Consider the following 10,204-nt stretch of genomic DNA (forward strand, 5'->3'; position numbering starts at 1 on the left):
TTGCCTTTGTTTACATTTATTTTGATTTAAAGAACATAAAAGACATCTACATTATTCAGCGATCACTTTTGTTAAATGAACTCAATGAGTGACCAACATTCAGCTTGTACAAGGATTCAGCCCTTGATCTCATGCATGCGGCAGTCGCAAACTCATTGATCGAAGAGATTTCGATTCGGTCAGTATTTGCAACCCATGGGTCCCATGTTTCCTGTAAGTTAATAAAAAACAATTATCAGAGTTAATCACCATTGCCTCATTATCATAGTTCTTAATCTATGTCATGCTATTTTGTATCAAACTATTACAAGCATTTATTTCGTGATATTGAAACTGGTTCGCCTTATTAGAAGAAAACATTGGATCTTCTACAGAGACAAGAAATATTATTTTCAAATGGCAATGGCAATTATGGCGCAAAGAAATCGATTTCAGAATCTTTAAAAATAACACTGACCGTGTCTCATTTCCGACTCTTTGCAAAGTGCTGCAAATTTTCCATTTCTCTTCATCCGTCTCAGCGTTTGGTTGAACCGCTTTGTAACATCATTGTCCTTCCTAGCAGCCAATCCTGCCCCGTCGGTTGTGCAGTACATGGTATCTCCGACGAGTACGAAACCTGCCGGAGTACCCCAGACTATTTCCAAGTGTCCACCCTCGTCGTCTTGTACAGGAAATTCGAGAGCAAACACTGCGTCCACCTATTGTTCAGAATGAACGGTCGTGTACACATGTAAGTTAGCAAGAAATGACTGTCACGAATTCCGCTTACATGTAACTGGACGCCTCGACAGTCAAAGACTTAAATTTTTTCGAAAACTTTCCGTATTGAAACTTTCGAACATTTTCTCACCAAATTAAGAATTGCAAATTTTGGTACTACAGAAACAAATTATCTAACATTTACCAATATTTGAATGGACATGCAAACAAGCAAACAAAGACTTGTAAATCTTTCATTTGCCTACCTCGTTCTTTTCCAAAAAGTAGGGTACATCACGTCATCTCAGGATAATCGGCTTAAACGTAATGGCGTCTGTACCAACTACGTTGTGCTTCTTAAGACATCGGGGTTACTATGCCAACCATCGTAGAATACTGGGGAGAGGGAGAGCATTTCAAAAATGTATTCTAAATATTGACATTATAAAAATATGCAGTGGTAATGTGGTTTTGTTCTTTTGTCTTTCTAGTAATCTTGTCAAGTTGTTAACGCCGTCTTCTCTTGACTGCCAGTTGCATACTGAACGTGCATTTTATGTACTATGACTGCGGTAAACCTGATTCACGTGTAAAGAAACATGCGATGCACAAAAAAGTCTTCAGAAACCTTTTTACAATGTTATAGACTAAAATAGACGAGGACTCTGTCCGGTTTGGTGGTTGCGGTGCGCAGGAAATGTAGGTGAAAAAAGCGCACACAAAGAGTCCGTTATGTTTCAACGTACAATAACGTGACCCACCTATCTTTTTTCCTGTTACATCAGTTGGGTCAAATTTATCGACGTTCTCCTTTTTGACGTAGAAGCGGGAGTTTCCATTGTACTCAATCATTGAATCAATCATTGATGCAACGTGTTCCACACTTTTACCTGGCGACACGAAGCAGGCGTCGAACTGTCTGCTAAGTAATCCTATATTGAAAGAAAAACCAGATGTGAACTGAACGTGCTCACGTGTTTTACAACTGGTTCGTTAATAGTAGTACGCTACACAGAACAATCAGATTATATGTTATATCATTGTATGTTTCATCAACTTTCACACAGTACTCTCAAAGTTAAATCACAATTACAAAATTGTATTCAATATGCAAATGAGCGGTATATCAATTTGACACTGCTCAATGCTTCAAGGGACAATTAGAGATCTATCAGATCAACATCTGTAGAACGTTTCATCAAATTTAATGCTGTAATTTTTTACCAAAATCACTAATTACAAAGTTCATTAAATATGCCAATGAACCCCTAATTAACTTTAAACTGCTCAATTTTTCATAGGACAATTAGATATTTATTAGATAAATATCGGTAGCAGGTTTCAACAAATTTGGTGCAGTTATTTTTTAGTTATATCACTAATTACAAAGCCCACTGAATATGCAAATCAACCCTTAGTTACCTTCACACTAGTAAATCCTTTTCGCCACAGTTAGATATTTGTCGGATCGGTATCTGCAGCAGAGTTCATCGAATTTGGCGCAAAAATTTCTGAGTTTTGTCACTAATTACAAAAATCCATTAAATATGCAAATGAGCAGATAATTGACATAACACTTGCATCTATTGCAAGAAAGGAGGTGCAAAGTTGTATGCAAATGAGAACAAGTGTAGCGAAGTGTAGCGAAGGTAAATTAACACTGCACTTGTTAGGAGTGTTGGTTCATGATGTATAAAGCATTCTGTAACATTTTTGCAGTCCGTTTTTAATGCATGGTCAAAATAAAGCCAAGAATGGCGTACTTGATTCCTTGTCATGGAATGATATGCCTGTGTAAAGCGGACCTATTTGTCTCAAACCCCCAGTCAGTGCGGTGGTTGTACGAGGAATCCCCAGGCGGAACACGTACAGTATCACCATAATGTTGTGAGATTGTCATCTGTGAAAACTTTCATGAAATTTTTTGTTCAGTGTTTCTTGATTTATGTCGACTCTTTCATTACTGTCTCCATACGAAACAATATATGAAAAAAGTGACTTCACTTCATTAATATGCAAACAACACTAACCAAAATCTAATCAGTTCCTGCAATTATCATATGGTACCTATCTACCAAATCTGACTTGAGTCCGTTCAGGAGTTTTTGAGTTATCATGTAAACACACAGACAGATAGACACACCAATACATACTCTCTCTCACACACACACACACACACACACACATACACACACACACACACAGGAGGACAGACAGACATCACTATGACATTAGCTCACGTGTGTAAACAAATGAACTAACAACTTAAGACAAAGTCGATGCTATAACAATGAAATATATTAACACACACACCTAAAAAGACCATATGTTCCACTAAAGATGCATGTTCAAATGCAAAATGTGGTGTGCAATATGACGTTGAGAATGGTTTCTAGTATGCTCTAAGCTTCCCTTGTCGACACCAATATTTCATATCATAATGTTGCGTGTTCACGCGCCGAACACAATACTTTTCGATGTGGTTTTTGAATAGGATATTCCATTTTACAAACGAAATAAAATATCGAAAATACGCTGAAAGTTACAGCTAATTGAGCTATACAATAGCATATCAAAATATTTATAGAAATTTCGAGGTCAGCATTTGCACATTCACGGCAGAATACTCCTTTGGGATAGGTATCTGGGACTCTCAGATTTTTACAATATTCTTGTAGGGGATTATTTTGAAACCTATGAAGTAAGTAGAGTTTTCCCAGGGTCAGTTTTGTGACAATCGGGAATTTCGTTTGAGCGGGAATTTCGTTTCGGATGGCGGCCATTTTGAATTTTAGATATCGGAAAATCTCGCGTAATACCAAAATTTGCACGGTGACATCTGATGTTCATTCTCGATTTTGAAATAGATTGGTTGAAAGTTTGCTCGAGGAAAGTTTGAGCGAAGTTTAATTCTTTCATTTTCGACTGGTGAACGGCCTGAAAGGCGAAGATCTACTGGCACTTCCAATAATTTTTGTACCGGTTGCATAAACTGGACATGCTCCCGTTTTATCGGCATTGGTTTCAGGGACAATGATACCAAAACCACAATTGACCTGTTATAGAAATATGCATGTGTAGATTTTGCAAACACTTTTAAACCTATGAGACCATTTTTCCGAAAGGTAAAATCAACAACTTCAAAGCTTTTGGATAAATGGACATGGACAAATTTTGTCAATACTTATGCTGATATTAGCGAAACGAACAAACATATCAAATTTGTAGGCCACAACACTAGCAGTCCCAGAAAAAGTGACCGATTTTACAAAAAATGAGAAAATTGGTCAATGGAAAATTCTTCATATTTTGAAAGAATAGGACTGAAGTTATCCTTAGTCGCTACCAAATTATGAAGCTTGACAAGCGGTTGTATGGTAGAAATATGTTATGGTCAACGTTTGTCTCGACTAAATAATATCTGCAGACCGACAGACTACAGACCGACACAAAAATAGACAAATAGATAGATAGAATGAGAGAGAATGCATGCACAAGAGGTTAATATGTATATTAAAACACTTTGAACTGTCGTCGGTTGTGAAAAGGTTATGCTTAGCAAGACCTTAAAGTATTTAAGAAGTATCGCCGCTACACTGAAGCCTCGTTTTCGAAAAATAAGAAATGTGTCGTAGGATAATTCTGACCTTTTCCTCCTATCTGTTCTCCATCCTTGTTTGAAGTTATGCAGTCAGAATATGGGTGTTCTTGCAATTTGCAAATTTTGCCTGCCTCCTTGCATACTGAGAGAGAGAGAGAGAGAGAGAGAGAGAGAGAGAGAGAGAGAGAGAGAGAGAGAGAGAGAGAGAGAGAGAGAGAGAGAGACTAATATCGGGCATGTCGAACATCGTCTTTAGGTAGGTGAAAGTAAGTGACGTTCACTTGGACATTACGATTCACACAGTCTAATAAACATTTCAAGTCAGTGGCAAAAACATCTGTGTCAACACAAACCAACAAATCGATGATATGTACGCGCCAGAGATCAATTTGTATACATGTATGCTTAGTATATTCCTGTCGCTGTTTGTCTTTCAGTGAAGAACGTGACCTGAGCCTCGCATATTCAACATGCTCAGTAAATATCAATTCACTTATTAAGTTTCTTTTACCTTCAAGGACTACATCAAAGAAGAATCCCCGCATTTGTCCTCGTTCGTCCCTACAGGAAAATGTAAAACAGTTCGAGGATTATACCAGAACAAAGAGTGACAACTGCTCATTGCTGTATATTTTAACGTAATTGCACGACAATGACCTCATTATCATCGGTCATTGTTGCCATGTAATGAACAAACCGTATACGAGACACGACCTATTGATCTCCTTGGCTTGTTGACCTTCAAATCTCTTCAAATTTATCAGATTACACCAACAAAGCAATGTCTAAACATAAACTTCGACAAACGATACATGCACGCGATTTGCCATAACTGATCGAACAAATTGGGAGGGCTTAGAACATGCTGAAGCATGTAATAGGAAAATGTAAGATTGACATAAAAGACATGTCGATATGAAAAATTTGATTGGACCAAGGGAGAGAAACAGTCAACAGTGCATAGAATCAGCGATGCAGTAGAAAGCTTAAAAAGATTATGGTACATCGACAAGCAAGCTCATTGTGGTCCTTCTGTCTCCTTCGTTTGAACGACCTTTCTGTCAGGATCTGCTGATGTATTTTGTTCCTGACAGCATAATCGCATGGCTGCCCTTCCCCGATAATGTAATTTGGCCACGTCAGCGACCAGACCAGCCTGTAATACAGTTAGCAGTTGCATACCCAACCTTCAACCTGGAAAGTGTAAACTCGGCCTTTCGACTGGATGTCCTTGGTGGCCTCTGTCATTTCATCTAGGAGCATGCGCAGAAACATCAGCGTCTGGGCAAACTGATCACGGCGGTGATTCACCATTCTGACTGCCGCCAACATTTGGCTGTGACCCAGGTCAAGCTGTGTCAGTTGAAGGAAAAGAATACAAGAGAATAAATAAATGAATGAATAAATAAATAAATGCCAAGTCTAAATCTCAGTTGACACACTTGAAAAACAATGAGCTACATGTTCCTTGTTGCAGAAATAAATGCCTCTCTGAGAAGCCTTTTTGACAAATACAGGCATATCCCCCAAGACAATGTTGAATTTTCCTTTGATATTGGGCCCAGGCCCAAAATTCCTTAGCTTCCTTCCCAATTATAAACGTTCGAACATTGAAAGTGACATAATTTCGCTGACAAAATGTCATCAATTTTAAGAGTGACAAGTTACCCATGTCACGTACGGCTTACACTTTTCCTAGGCCATCCATGTACAATCTAGCCATGTTCCATCGGGATATAATTTTATACTGCATGTTAAGGTAGAACGCGCCAGGGCTTTTAAATTTTATCAATTATCTGCTAATGTACCACTTGTAGGAGTTCATTTGAAGCTTTTGATGAGAGAAAAGATTTCACTGTCTTGGTTTTTCGAAAATCGAAAATTTTACTTTTCCTTATACAGTTAACACAGAAATGGCGGTCTATTGGAATTTAAATATCGGTAAATCTTAGGTAATTTGTCTCTGTACTACCAAATTTCTCACGGTGACCCCTAAATTTTATTCTAACACGATTGGATAATAGGATGTTGTAGTAATATTGGTTTATTCAGTAAATTTAAGCTCATCTACTCTGCTGTTAATGCAATTCACATGTTTTGAAGGGTAATCTATAATATTGTACCTTTCAGCTATAGGGTACCCGATACTTTGATAAATTTGCACAATAAATAGATTTCTACCATTTCAAAATGACAGATCTTATTGTTTTCTTTGAAATTGTCATTATTGTTTTGTCCATTCCCCAAGTTTTGGTAATTTGAGAAAATAGAGGGTCGTGTCCAAGGCGGCCTTGAACAATAGAGAGTCATGTCCAAGGTGGCCCTTAAAAATAGAGGGTCATGTCCAAGGTGGCCTTGAAACATAGAGGGTCATGTTCAAGGTGGCCTTGAAAAATAGAGGGTCATGTCCAAGGTGGCCCTGAAAAATAGAGGGTCATGTCCAAGGTGGCCCTGAAAAATAGAGGGTCATGTCCAAGGTGGCCTTGAAAAATAGAGGGTCATGTTCAAGGTGGCCTTGAAAATATAAGGTAGTGTTGTCGTGAACAATTTTTAGACATTTTCAACTTTTCAATTTCAAAATATCTTTTTAATACAAATATTTCACCAGCTACTTGAACTCCTTGTATTTTTTAAGTAGATAGAATAAAAAAATACAATTTTAACTATTTTACTTTGCCTTATTAAGGTACTAACATCAAATGTATGAAATACCTTAGTTTTCTGAAAATCTACCACACAATGAAAATGACAGTTTAGCAAAATAGGAGAGTTTACAATGTACTATCAGCAGTCAAACGAAGTAGTGGTTATAACTGTTCGAAAAATCGCAATTTGACAACCGTGATATATCAAAAACAGGTAAAGGGTCAAAATTTGTAAGATTCAAAACATTCTGCAGAATTATATGATAAGTACAGTTTGCAATTTTTTTGTTTATATCACTGTATTTACATTTGCAAAAAAAGCAAATTTGACTAGATTTAGTAAAAAGCAGTTAACTTAACTTTGTTGCAAAGTAGATTGAACAAAATTAAGAAATTTACCTTAGTCTGTAGCAACAAATTATGGTCTGGTGCCTTATTTTTCAATAATTTTTGAGAAACTTTTCAAAATCCTATAAACCCAAAGTATTTCCAATCGTGTTTTTTGGTTTGCCGAAAGCTCCATTTAGGCCGTGGGCTAGAGGGAGTCTACGTGCACCCCCCACACAGGATAACAAACCTGTATTTTTCAGAAGCCTTGGGATCCCTAGAATACGAAATGGAATTTTAACAGAAAAAATATAGGGATGGAATAGCTGTTATGGTCATGTTTTGAAGGGTACCGCAAAATCACGATTTTGCAACCCAATTGCATTTTCGTCAAATCTGTCTTCTTGTAAGTCATCTGCTGAGCTTATTTTTAACATAACCTCACTTGTTTGGTAGCATTAGAAAGGCAATTTATTCTTCTTTAAGATGATATATTGCAACATGCAATATATTCTACAGTTTTTGTGAAATATGACCAAAACTTACCCCATACCCCAAAGTTTAACATTGCAAATTACAGTAAATCTCAAATTATACCAATTTTTTAGCTAGGCAGAATAAAAAATGCAATTCTTTGTATGAAATTGGTTTTATTTGGTACAGGGACATGTCGGAAATATGAAATAGACTTTTAACAGAAAAAATATTGGGTCTCTACAGCTGTAACAATCATATTTTGAAGGGAACCGCAATATTACAGTGTTGCAGATTTGCATGCATTTTTGTTAAAGCTGTCTTCATATTAGTCATCTGCTGAGCTTGTTTTTGAATATAATCTAACTTGTTAGGTATCATTAGAAAGATAATTAACTAGTCTTTAAAATGACATATTGTAACATGCACTATCCTGTATAGTATTCATGAAATATGACCAAAACTTACCCCATACCCCAAAGTTTACATTGACAATTGCAGTCATAGCTAAAATCAAATTCTACCAATTTTTTAGCTAGACACAAAAAATCTGCCCATTTTTGCTATTAAATTTGTTTTATTTGGTACAGGGACATGTCAGAAATATGAAATAGACTTTTAACAGAAAAAATATTGGGACTTTACAGCTGTAACAGTCAGATTTTGGAGGGTACCGCAATATCACAGTGTTGCAGATTTGCATGCATTTTTGTTAAATTTGTCTTCCTATAAGTCATCTGCTGAGCTTGTTTTTGAATATAATCTAACTTGTTAGGTATCATAGAAAGATAATTTATTCTTTGTTAAGATAACATATTGTAACATGCAATATCTTGTACAGTATTCATGAAATATGACCAAAACTTACCCCATACCCCAAAGTTTACATTGACAATTGCAGTCATAGCTAAATCGAATTCTACCAATTTTTTAGCTAGACACAAAAAATCTGGCCATTTTTGCTATTCAATCTGTTTTATTTAGTACAACGACATGTCAGAAATATGAAATAGACTTTTAACAGAAAAAATATTGGGACTTTACAGCTGTAACAGTCAGATTTTGGAAGGTACCGCAATATCACAGTGTTGCAGATTTGCATGCATTTTTGTTAAATTTGTCTTCCTATAAGTCATCTGCTGAGCTTGTTTTTGAACATAACCACACTTGTTAGGTATCATTAGAAAGATAATTTACTAGTCTTTGAAATGACATATTGTAACATGCACTATCCTGTATAGTATTCATGAAATATGACCAAAACTTACCCATACCCCAAAGTTTACATTGAAAATTGCAGTCTTAGCTAAAATCAAATTCTAACAATTTTTTAGCTAGACACAAAAAATCTGGTCATTTTTGCTATAAAATCTGTTTCATTTGGTACAGGGATATGTCAGAAATATGAAATAGACTTTTAACAGTAAAAATATTGGAATTCTGTAGTTGTAACAGTCATATTTTGAAAGGTACGGCAAAATCTCCATATTCCTGACTTGCATGCATTTTGTTGAAACTCTCTTCTTATAAGTCATCTGCTGAAGTTTTTATCGAATATAATGTAAGTTGTTAGGTACGATTGAAAAGATAATTTACTAGTCTTTAAAATGACGTATTGTAACATGCAATATCTTGTATAGTTTGTATGAAATATGACCAAAACTTACCCCATACCCTAAAGTTTACATCTAAAATTGCAGTCATAGCTAAAATCAAATTCTAACAATTTTTAAGCAGACATAAATAAATTGGGCAATGTTTTGTATTAAATATGTTTTATTTGGTACGGGGACATGTTAAGAATATGAAATAGACTTTTACCAGAAAAAATATTGGGATTCTATAGCTGTAACAGTCATATTTTTAAGGGTACAGCATAATCTCAGTATTAGTGACGTTTGCGTTTTTTGTAAATCTGTCTTACTATAAGTCGTCTGCTGAGCTTGTTATTGACTATAACCTGGTTTGATTTGTATCATTAGAAAGGTAATTAAGTAGTGCTTTAAATGACATATTGTAATATGCAATATCTTGTATAGTTTTCATGAAATATGACAAAAACTTTCCCATACCCCGAAGTGTATATCCAAAGATACTGTCATAGCTAACGTCAAATTCTACTGAGTTTTTACCTACACACAATACAAACAGCAATGTTTTGTATTAAATCTGTTTTACTTGGTACTGAAACATGTTAGAAATATAAAGTAATATTTTAACAGAAAAAAATATTGGGATTTTATAGCTGTAACAGTCATTTTTTGAAGTATACTACAAAATCACAATATAGTTGACTCGCATGAGTTTTTGTTAAACCTGTCTTCTTGTAAGTTGTCTGCTGAGCTTGTTTTTGAATACAACATGGTATGTTAGGTATCATTAAAAAGGTAATTTACTCGCCTTTAAAATGAAATATAGTAACATGCAATATCCTGTATAATTTTCATGACATATG

The 10,204-nt window shown here is 35.6% G+C and overlaps 1 long non-coding RNA gene across 1 annotated transcript; it reads right to left on the bottom strand.

Annotated features, from left to right (window-relative positions):
* Window positions 1-577, bottom strand: LOC139152814 (uncharacterized). The gene is made up of 2 exons (XR_011556719.1): window positions 458-577; window positions 1-211 (listed from the first exon to the last, which is right to left on the bottom strand). It is a non-coding gene; the product is annotated as an uncharacterized lncRNA (long non-coding RNA).
* Between the last annotated feature and the right edge of the window lie 9,627 nt (window positions 578-10,204).

Source organism: Ptychodera flava, chromosome 16, assembly GCF_041260155.1.
Source record: "Ptychodera flava strain L36383 chromosome 16, AS_Pfla_20210202, whole genome shotgun sequence".
In the NCBI taxonomy this organism is placed as follows: Eukaryota; Metazoa; Hemichordata; class Enteropneusta; family Ptychoderidae; genus Ptychodera; species Ptychodera flava.